This window comes from Pezoporus flaviventris, unplaced genomic scaffold, assembly GCF_033815535.1.
Source record: "Pezoporus flaviventris isolate CSIRO_AGI_PZ_B2104156 unplaced genomic scaffold, CSIRO_AGI_Pfla_v1 ptg000213l, whole genome shotgun sequence".
NCBI classification, from domain to species: Eukaryota; Metazoa; Chordata; class Aves; order Psittaciformes; family Psittacidae; genus Pezoporus; species Pezoporus flaviventris.
In genome coordinates, this window is record NW_026892761.1 from 10,731,819 (window position 1) to 10,743,058 (window position 11,240).

The 11,240-nt window shown below is 39.8% G+C and overlaps 1 long non-coding RNA gene across 1 annotated transcript in view; it reads right to left on the reverse strand.

The window, feature by feature from the left end:
* LOC133262637 (uncharacterized) overlaps window positions 1-11,029 on the reverse strand; it is a 111,867-nt gene extending 100,838 nt beyond the window's left edge. Inside the window, exon 1 of the long non-coding RNA XR_009741371.1 lies at window positions 10,701-11,029. This is a non-coding gene — a long non-coding RNA (uncharacterized LOC133262637). The remainder of the gene's footprint in view (window positions 1-10,700) is intronic.
* Between the last annotated feature and the right edge of the window lie 211 nt (window positions 11,030-11,240).

Below are 11,240 nucleotides of genomic sequence, written 5' to 3' on the forward strand. Positions count from 1 at the left end.
AGAAGAGCTGGATATATAAAACCAAAAAGAAATTCCCTCCTTCTTTGGTTTTAAATTTTAACCAACTTATTTACAAGCATATAGTTATTAATTTTCATTTGTTCCAAATAGAAACCATACCCAAAGAAACACAATAAACTTCAAATGGAACACTCCCCCCCTACACACACACAAAGACAGCAAGCATTTAGATGGTTAATCATATACCTTATCAAAAGATGAGAGCAATAACATCAACCACAGTGAAGTCAAAAATATAAAAAAGCTCTATACCGCTAAGTCTTCACCAGCTTCATGCACAGCTTAGTTGGCCTCTCACATAAACTCACTCTGACCTTTAGCTCTAAGAAAGAATCCTTTATGGCACACAGTAGGCCATAACAGGAAGAATTCTACTATACGCAGGCTCTTCTGTCTGCAGAGGCACTGAACTTTCTCAGTTACCATACCTCTGCTTTTCACTAGCCCTTTTCAGAATTCCTTTGAAATACACTGTCAAGCTTCCTCTGCAGGGCAGTCTCTTCATTTCTTCCTCTGGCTTTTTCTTTACACATGTGTCATATGCCCAGAGGCATGGTATGAAGACTTAATTGCTTGATCCAGATGGCACTCTACCAAATCAGAGAGCTGATTACAGGATGAAATACAGCTGTTGAAAACCATTGGGATCCTCATTTAAAGTCACAGTGACAAATAATCCCAACCCTGCCTAAATTTAAGATTTCGAAATTTTTAGCATTTGGTGAAGCCTTTAGATGAAATGATGGCACAAAGACTTCTGTTTTCACAAAAAACACCCCAAGCTCTTTACACTGTGAAAACAGTTTTAAAGTTGGCATGGAATCACCACTGTAAAACTGTAGTATTAAAAACCTGCTTGTTCTTCCACTCCCTGCCTTGAGAATTTGAAGCTGTTGCAGGGTCAAGGAAAACCTGTCCCTGCCAACTTGTTTTTCTGCCCTAGATTTGCTAGCTCCTCACCATTTGCAACATACGTATAAATCCTGTTGCGAGGAATGGCTGTCAATACAGGAACAGTGTCTCCTTCCTAAGACTGCAGCATAAGACAACAAAACAGGCCGTGGGAGAAACTGTTGTCCCACTTGTACTGGATTGCTTCACTTGTACTAGATTCCTGCAGAACCTAGAGAGCACTTTTGTCACTGAGGAAGGGGTCAGATCATACTGGGTGCCAGTGACTGTGGATGGGAGGGAGGATGAGAAGTATCCCCTTTTTTCAGTTGTATTTTCTTTCAGCAGCTCAGTTTGCACATGGTACCCAAGCAAGTCCCACCCTCCAGGGGTATTTAGCTATGCCTTCAGGCTTTGGATTGCTACAGTCCATTTTGCCTTCACAGCTGAAATTGTTTTCTTGCTACCACATCAAAATGAGCACAAACGACAAAGCCACTGTTCGTCCATAATGCTCTTGAAGGATATTGCTAAATCTACTTCATATATGGGATGTGGACTAAAAAAAAAAGGGAGAGAAAAGAAACTTCAGGAAGTGGGTATTCTGTAAGAGCCCTGGGTGAGCTGCATCAATGAAAACTTACATTTCTTTAAAAGTGAGACAGGCAATCAAGGAAGATCTATGCTTTTAGCACTCTCTTGGAAGTTTCCACTGACCAATTTTCTGCTTTGTACCTTCTATCTTTGGTGAAAAATAACCAGTTAAGATCACTGACAAGGCTCTTTCACTGGTCTCCTCAGGAATATGACCCTCTTCTCCCTGGAAATTGCAGGGAAGAGGGAGAAAGCTAAAGAGGCCCAGCAGGTTGAGACATGTTATGCACGCCCCTTTTGCCAAGCAATTAGTGGTCAGGTGTAACATGAAATCTGAGATGGTTTACAGCTCTACCCCACTGAAAACGTTTTCCTTCCCTACAATGCAGACTATGAAAAGAGTTAGAAGCCTGAGTGCATTATTTTGCCCAGGGATGGAAAAGGTAATGTGCTTTTGGACAGACTACGCAGTCCATAAATTTCAGTGGTATCCAAATATTACTAAGTTATTTTACTTCTGCATTTTATCTTACATTTACATATACATAAAATGTGTGCCCACTGCAGAACTTTGTTTTAATGTAGCAGCAAAATTTGAAAGTGCCAGGCATGGAATTTGAGCAATGAGTTCTAAATGTTCTTTAGTCTACAAATATGCTTCATAAAAGGATTTAAATAATGCATTTTTTTCTCTCAAGTGGAGAAGATGCAGGTGCAGTTCCACGATGCTACTATGTGAACTGAACATCTGGTTACAGACAAAAGAACTTCCCTTCCCCTTCATGCCAGCTGGACTCTGTCCATTTCTCTCATATGGGATATGAGTCTTACTTACAATGCAGCAATACAGTGTAGGGAGTTAAACCAGAAAAATAATGCTGCAAAATCCACTGCTTTCAGTTGAGTTCCCTGAACTAAGCATAAAAGCAAACACCTTCACTTGAACAAGGAAGATGGTAAGAGCCACATCAGGATTACCACAGTCAGTCTCACCTCTGTGCCTCTCAAAGTCTTGGAGTAGATTCTCCTGGAAAGCATGCTAAGGCACATGAAAAACAACAAGGTGCTTGGTGACAGCCAGCATGGCTTCACTAAGGGGAAATCCTGCCTGGCCAATTTGGTGGCCTTCTATGGTGGGGCTACGGAACTGATGGACAGGGGTAGAGCAGTTGACATCATCTACCTAGACTTGTATAAAGCGTTCGACACTTTCCCACACGACATCCTTGTCTCTAAATTGGAGAGACATCAATTTGATGGATGGACCACTCGGTGGATAAAGAACTGGCTGGATGGCTGCACACAAAGAGTTGTGGTCAATGGCTCAATGTCCGGCTGGAGACCGGTAACGAGTGGTGTCCCTCAGGGATCGGTGTTGGGACCGGTCTTGTTTAACATCTTCATCGCTGACATGGACAGTGGGATTGAGTGCGCCCTCAGCAAGTTTGCCGATGACACCAAGCTGTGTGGTTCGGTTGATACGCTGGAGGGAAGGAATGCCATCCAGAGGGACCGTGACACACTTGTGAAATGGGCTGATGCCAACCTCATGAAGTTTAACCATGCCAAGTGCAAGGTCCTGCACCTGGGTTGGAGAAATCCCAGGCACAGCTACAGGTTGGGCAGAGAAGAGATTCAGAGCAGCCCTGCGGGGAAGGACTTGAGGGTGTTGGTTAATGAGAAAATGAACATGAGCCGGATTCAGTGTGCGCTCGCAGCCCAGAAAGCAACCGTATCCTGGGCTGCATCAAAAGGAGCGTGACCAGCAGGTCCAAGGAGGTGATCCTGCCCCTCTGCTCTGCGCTTGTGAGACCTCACCTGGAGCATTGTGTGCAGTTCTGGTGTCCTCAACATAAAAAGGACATGGAGCTGTTGGAACAAGTCCAGAGGAGGCCACGAGGATGATCAGGGGACTGGAGCACCTCCCGTATGGAGACAGGCTGAGAAAGATGGGGCTGTTAAGCCTGGAGAAGAGAAGGCTGCATGGAGACCTCATAGCAGCCTTCCAGTATCTGAAGGGGGACTATAAGGATGCTGGGGATGGACTATTCATTAGGGACTGTAGTGACAGGACAAGGGGTAACAGGTTCAAACTTAAACAGGGGAAGTTTAGATTGGATATAAGGAAGAAGTTCTTTACTGTCAGGGTGGTGAGGCACTGGAATGGGTTGCCCAGGGAAGCTGTGAATGCTCCATCCCTGGTGGTGTTCAAGGCCAGGTTGTACAGAGCCTTGGGTGACATGGTTTAGTGTGAGGTGTCCCTGCCCACAGCAGGGGGGTTGGAACTTGATGATCTTAAGGTCCTTTCCAACCCTAACTATTCTATGATTCTCTGATTACTGCAGTGGTTGCTGGTTGTTCAAATGGCTTAACTTTATCACAAAAGCTGAAATTCAACCATTTTTGGGGGTGCAATTTCTCATCCAAAACATTTTTTCACAGGCAGGGTGCATGCTCACAAATGAAATTAAGTAGAACAGAATGAAAAAAAATCAAGTTAGGTTCACTGAGTTGTAGAATCTGCTTCACTTGAGGAAATGATGCAAGGGAAAAATATTATTTTAAGTGCTACTGATTTTTTTTAATTGTCCTCAGAGGTGAGTTAGCAATTTATGGGAAAAAATTTCAGAGCCTTTAATTTGACCAAACTGGAAACAAAGTACTTTTAATTCCTAACCTTCCCATTCAATTGGTGAACCAGGAAAAGCAAAAATTATTCCCACAGCTTTAGTTACAACAAACAAAGGCTAGAAACAAGCCAACACAGTATGCTGCTCTGATTCTCAATCCTTTTCATGTCATTTATATCTTGTCTGCGAAACAGAATTATTACTTACCCCACTTTTATCTGGAGATCTTACACTAATCTAACAAAACTATTAAAAATACTATTTCTTCTTTGTGTAGACAAAGTAAGATGTAGAAGATAGGAATACATAAAGAAATTTCTGCAGGGCAAGCAAGGGTATAAACTTGAAGAGCTCCAGTTATTCCATGAGAAAGATAAATGCACATCCTTATTCTAAAAAGAAATTATTTCAGGAGGGGATAAATTTTTGTCTTACCTCAAGATGTAAAAGTGAGGTGGATTATCTTCTAGTCCTGGAGCAAGAATGTCTGTTTGGCAATGCTGCCGAGAATCTGATGGTTTCAAGTTCACACAGCAGTTTGCCCTGAAGTAACTTCTTTATATGTCCCTAATCAAAAAGACTCACACAAGCTCAGTGACAAAGTCAAGACAGAAAGGTGCACACGCCTTGCAGCTAGCTTGATGAGTCTTCACTACACTGGGTCAAATCTTGCAGCTTTAAAAGCATTTTACACAGCTCATCAGTATTACATGACAATTTCTTAACAGCTTTACCAGAAAGTAAGAGGCACCAGTTATTTTCAATTTGCTTTAAAGGAGTTTTACCAACTCAGTTCAGGACATTTCAAGAATTCTCATCATCACAGTGGAGACCCTTTTTCTATGGCATCATCTAGGGAGCACTTTTACAGGTTCACTTAACAGATGCATCTCTGTGCACACTGAAATGTTGCCAAGGGGCTATAAAACCGCCATCACTTTAGTCCTAGTCAATATAGTTCACACACATGACTGAGAATTTTTGTGATCTGAATCTTGTTGCAATCAGAAATAATTTTTAGAAGAAGCCTGATTATCCTTGATGGAAACTCCTAACTGATACATAATATTTTAAATTATATTTTGCATATAGACCTACAAACTGAAACTTTAAAGACACTTTATGGGACAGACCAGCAGCACAGATGTGTAGTGAATGTAGCAACTGCCTTACTTAATATTTGTTATGGATACAAAATTTTTGTAGGCCTTCAGTTTGGTTGCTATCAGATGACTCCTATCTCTATTACTTACTTCCTGCCAAAAAAGATTTTTAAGTAGGGTTCTTACAAAAAGGAAATAACAAAGATGACATAAAAACTTGTGCTTTTGAGGTATCTGATCCCTTTTCCAGTAGCTTCATCAGCTGGATGGAGAAAAGAACAAGGAAATACGGAAAATGAGGGTGATGAGTGTTAAACAATTCAGCTTTATGAAATTAGGTTTAAATGAAATTGTTTCAATATCAAATCTTAAAATAGGCCAAGTGAGTATTTCTCTATACTAGCACTTATCATACAGCTAAGTACTATAGACTATTTTGGCCCCAACACATGGTAAGTTATCTTAGGTCATGGGGAAAGTGTGAACTTTAATATATTTCTCCTCACAAGGCAAAAACTTCTGCTGCAGAATTTAACCCCTGGCTACCACACTGGAAACAAACCCCAATACTGGAATAGTCCCAGAGAAGCATCCCAAAAATCCTTGAAAACTTTGGGAAAATTCCTGGAAACTTTCTTGGGAGAATTCCTAGAAGGCACTTGGGGGGCATTTCTAAAACACATTGAAGAAATTCCCAGAAAGCATCATGGATAATTCTCAGAGAGCCTTCAGTAAAATTCCTAGAAAGTATCTCTGCTGAGTCCTAGAAAACAGGTGGGAGAATTCATACAGAGTAATCTAAATGCAATTACAAATATTTCAATTGAGCATCATTTCTTCCCCTAAGCCACAAGCATGTTAAAGGTTTGGACATAATCAAGGCTGACAAAAGAAAGCACCAGAGTCCTTAGTGATTTGCAGAGGATGGGGAAATGTTTCTTTCCTGGCCCTGTGAGTGCTGGAGCATCACCTGCAAGACCCATCCAATATGTCTGGATATCTACTTCCTGGGGAAATTAAGCCCAAATTTCAATTTTTTTTTTTAAACCTCTTCTGTATTAATGGATTTTCACATACTTGCCTGCACACCTTCAACCATAAACAGCTCCATGTATTTTAAGTCATAAAGATTCATTAACTATAAATTCGAAACAGATCCTAATTTCAGTATTTGTAGCTACTTCTGAACATAAAAGTGATTCAATGAAAAAGCAGTAATGTGAAGTGTGTAGGCACTGATTTTTTTCCCACCATTATGAGATGCGCTAGCATAATACAAACCATATATATTCTTTCTTTCTTCTGGCTAGAGCCAGAAAACCTTAGGAGTATGAGGTTTATAAGCAAAATAAAATGGAAGTTGCTATATGGTATGATGCATGACCAAAGCTAAAACAGAAGATAAAGAATGAAGAGTTAAATGCAAACTTCGGTTAATTTGCACACAAATCAATGCAAACATCCAAATCAATCACCTGAGTATACACTCTAATCACTAGGGGATATATAAAAGCACTGTTCCAAGGGCGTGACCCACAAACCTTTGCTGATTTATTAACTACAAGAGAGGTCATGAATTTTAATAAACTGTTCACACTTCTTCATTCAGTCAGGCCATAATCTGAATGTTGTTTATTGTAAATTGTTTAAAGAAAGTGTTTGAATAATTTTTACATTTCATCATGGCATTTAAAGCCAGTAATGCTTTCCATATGACCTCCCAGCTAAGCATTTGGATACTGTAAAAGTAAGTAAACATATGGTTTAATAAACATATGAAATTTCTTCAGAACTGGGGAAGAACCACTACAAAAAAGAAGAAACAAATATACAGGGACACCTGTGACTGTGATTAGAATTTTTTAATCATTTGGTTCAATGTGGGCTTTATCACAGTACTTCAAACCAAACCTGCTAGTGAAGTTTTCAAGTTTAACACTGGCACAGACAGGCTGGCAAACTCAGTTGGGTATCTGCAATTCAAGGTAGGGTTTTTTTTTGGTCTGATCTATTTGGGTTCCTATGTGATGAATACCATTGTCATGGGCAGAATCTTTCACATCACTGTGTGTTCAATTTCCACAGCTGGCCCTAATATTTAATCTCTTCTGAATCCAGCTTATTCTCCTACAGCTGCTCTGAATTGATAATACTGACATAAGTAAAATTCACTTCAGTCTAATATTTGGCTTGCCTCTCAGCACCAACATGTTAAGTAAGGAAACACCATTCTGCAATATGCCTTTTGCTGACCACAGCTGCACTAATCACTTTGCTGTAAAAGGAACTGCAGCCTTGCTGATGGAAACTCTGGACTTCTGGGCTGCTCCTTACCTCCTAGGAATATGTTTTCTTTCACAATCACTGCCAAGTTTTTAAATTACAGCCTTTCCACCTTCTGCTCATACAATTAGCTGAAAGATACCAATGACTTCAATAACAAAGTCCTCCCAAAAAGGGCTGAAGAGCTTTAAAAGGATAATGCATGAACACAGCAAAGTCTCTGACAGCTGATTTCAGAAGGCAGTATGAAAAGAAAATAGAAAAACCACCTCAAGGCACAGGTACTTCAAAAGAAATTAATAACACAGTTTTCTGGGGGAGTTTGGGAGAGGGGCCGTGTGAGATCTACAAAAATAGTGTTGGTCAGATAAGGAAACATCAAATACCAGGACCAGGAAGAAAGAAGCAGATTCATTCATGCAGCATTTTTCCTTTAAATTACCATGTCTAAGTGTTTATGTTATATATTGCGTATAAGAGTTTATGTATTATCCACTCCATTCATGGTTTGCTGAATCATGATGATTTGAGGTAAAAGTTTTTCTAAGAACGAAGCTAAAATAGCCCTAGATTCACCAAATTTATCTATACAGCATTCATCCTTTGATATTACCAAAAGTTATCTATACAGCATTCATCATCATTCAGTCTTAAGGTAAAAATAGCCCATACATTGATTACTATCATGGACTTTTCCTTGCTACATTGCAGATCCCTCTGAAACTCAAGCAAGAATTAAATGTCAATGTAAGAAGTCCTCAGCAAAAGTGGTAATTGTGTAAAACAAAATGCCAGAGTTGCTAACACCTTGGCTTAATATATGTGCAAAACACAAGAGGATTCTTTAGAAATGTCACGGAAAAATGCCTTTTGTATTTAATTTACACTGTAGGTCTCTAATGGGCTCCCACGCCCTACCTTGGAAAAGATACAATCACATAGTGCTCTCTAGTGGCTGTCCGGGCAAAAACCTCTGCAGGCTGCACTCCCGTTGGAATAACACAATGTTCAGCTGCCCCTGTAGTCAGAGACAACTTAGAGAAAGAAAAGTGCTTCTGACAAAGAGGATCTCACCTAATACACAGATCTGTTTGCAGCAGCTTGTAGAAATGAGCTTGAAACACCGTTAGTTACAATGCATCAGAGCTGGTATTTTGAATATGAATCAGAAAGTAAAAAAATGTTTGAATGAGAATGAACTTGGCATTTCACTATGTTTCCAGATGTTTTGACCTTACATCTTTAACACCTCACTGAGAAGTAGATGGTGAGTTAAGGCATAGACTTGGGTAATTCCTGATGCAGAGAAGGTGGCAAGTAACTGTTACATTCCTTCTTTTCCCTTGCTGAGTGTGATCACATTCCTGCATGTTTAATAAATTGTTGTGAAGCTGTTTTAAAACCAAACTGTCACCTTTTCCAGATACATGAGCTGGTCAGTGGATATGAAGAAAGTTGGGGTCAGAGTCTGTAAAATTATCTACCAAGGAATTATCAAGTCTCGGGAGAGAGAAGGCACCTGTGTTTACTTCAGCCTTCTGCACTGACTCAAACTTGTTATTTCTTAAGGAATGAATTCCATAAATGCAAATATTGATGTGACTGGAATTATGCAGAACAAATCTAAGACATTTAACAATGCTTTAGTATACTAGGAGTCTCACCGGTTAGCTTCAACACAGGGGACCTTCTGACTCTTTAACAAACTCCAGTTGTGCCAGGTTTTTTTCCTTATCCTACAAACAGTGGTGCGAGGAGAAAACCATTCCCTTCTGCTCCATCCAGACTTCCCAGCTGAGAGGACCACATTACAAAATGTGTGCTTATTCTGGGCTAGTAAAACTATACTATCATACTGTGCTCAAAACACGAGTCATATACCAGACCTGAGCTTTCCACATAGGAGCTTCATGTAAGGACAATGCAGAGCCCTGGGAAAATCCTGGGAGGCTGAAGACAGAGATAAAGCATATGGAGAGTTCTGGTTCACTGGGCTGACCCTCTTTACGAAGTTCAGCCCAACATACAGCCAGCAAATGCAGCTGTCTGGAACCTGTACGTACCACACCCCAGCCAAAAACAAGACAAAAAGTAACTGTTAGAAGTGCTCACTTGAATTTGTATGGTATGTAGGGAACCTTTTAAAAATGTACATTTAGGTATGTTTCCAAAACTGAATGGCCAAGTGTTTGTCTCTAAGAATTTCATGGTATATTTATGAGTGCAAAAAGTACAAGTCAGAATACTCTACCTGAAAGGGAAATTCTGAAAGGGAGCATCCAAGTCAATCATGCCTTTCCTTACTGTCGAAATATGAAGCACCCCAGACAACAACTAAACCACATTTGATTACAGTGCCAAGCCAGAGTGGAAGTTCAGGGTAATGAAACAAAATACCCTGGATTATTTTTAGAGCAGTGCAACACTAAAACATAAAAACCCAGGACCTCTGCTGCTACCAGTGTTCAACTTGACTGTGTGACCAAGAAGAAAATAAAATAGAGTACTCCATTGTGATTTCTTTCTAAGATACAGAACTTTGTTTTCTTAAGCATTCAGAAAGCTTTTCTCTACAGCTTTTTTAAAAACATGATTTATTTCTACTTTTCTACCCACACTGTAGGATTTGTAACATAATTTAAAAAAGAAAAATCCAGTATTAACAGATATGCCTTAAATATTTGAAGATGGAACTGAAAATTAGTTCCAGTTGTTGCCATGCAAGTGTCTGTAAAAACAAAAAGTGTATCCAACAAGCAGCTTTTAGAACAATAGCCCCACAGAAATAAACCTGATGAGTAAAACATCTGAAATGGATCAAATTAAAATGAATTACATATTTTAAAAAATATAAACAGGATAAAGGGAAAAAAACATAAGAAACCACTTCAGTGATTAAAGTGTTAGCAAATGCAGTAAGATACTTGATTTGATACTATTTTCATGGTGATGCTATTTAGGAAAATGGCTTCGGAGTGTGCTCTCTTGTAATCATTCCATATCATTATATATGTTTAAACCAGCACTGAACTTATGAGTTCTATAGGACTAAAAGTTGCAATTCTTCCTGTGGTCTGTAACATTCCATGAGTGGAAAGGATGTGGACAGCTACACAAATATTTCAAAATTGCTAAGGAAGACGAGAGGGAATAATAAAAGAAATCCACCAAAACCAACCTTGTAAGTGAAACTGCAAACCAGAGAGGTTCTGTAATATGTCAGGAAGAACTGCATCCTTGGCTGGAACAGCACCTGAAGGAAAAAATACAAATTCCCGTATAGAGCAGAAGCTGCAGAGGGAAGAACTATTCCTATTATGTTAAGTATTAAGCATTTCTGCAGGATCAAGGCCTAAAGACTTAGTATGATCACTGCTAGTGATCCAGAATTAAACCAAACAAAAATCCAAAGACCTGAGTTCTTTTGTACTCCCTTAAAGAGTAAAATAAGCAAAACTGGCTCATCTCTATCTTTCTTTGTTTCAATGAGATCAGAGTGGCATGAGTTGACCCCAATTTACTGGGGGTTAGACTTAGCTTTAGAGCAGAATTTATATATGGACAGCACGAATTCCTGAAAAACAGGACACACAAGCTCTCATAAGCACAGCAAAGTCATCAGTGCAGTATGGATTTCAGCACGGCATTGCTGAAAGGTGAACAGGAAGGTGGCTGGTGTGTGTGTGGGGAGGAGGAAGAGGCACTTGGCCATGGGAGC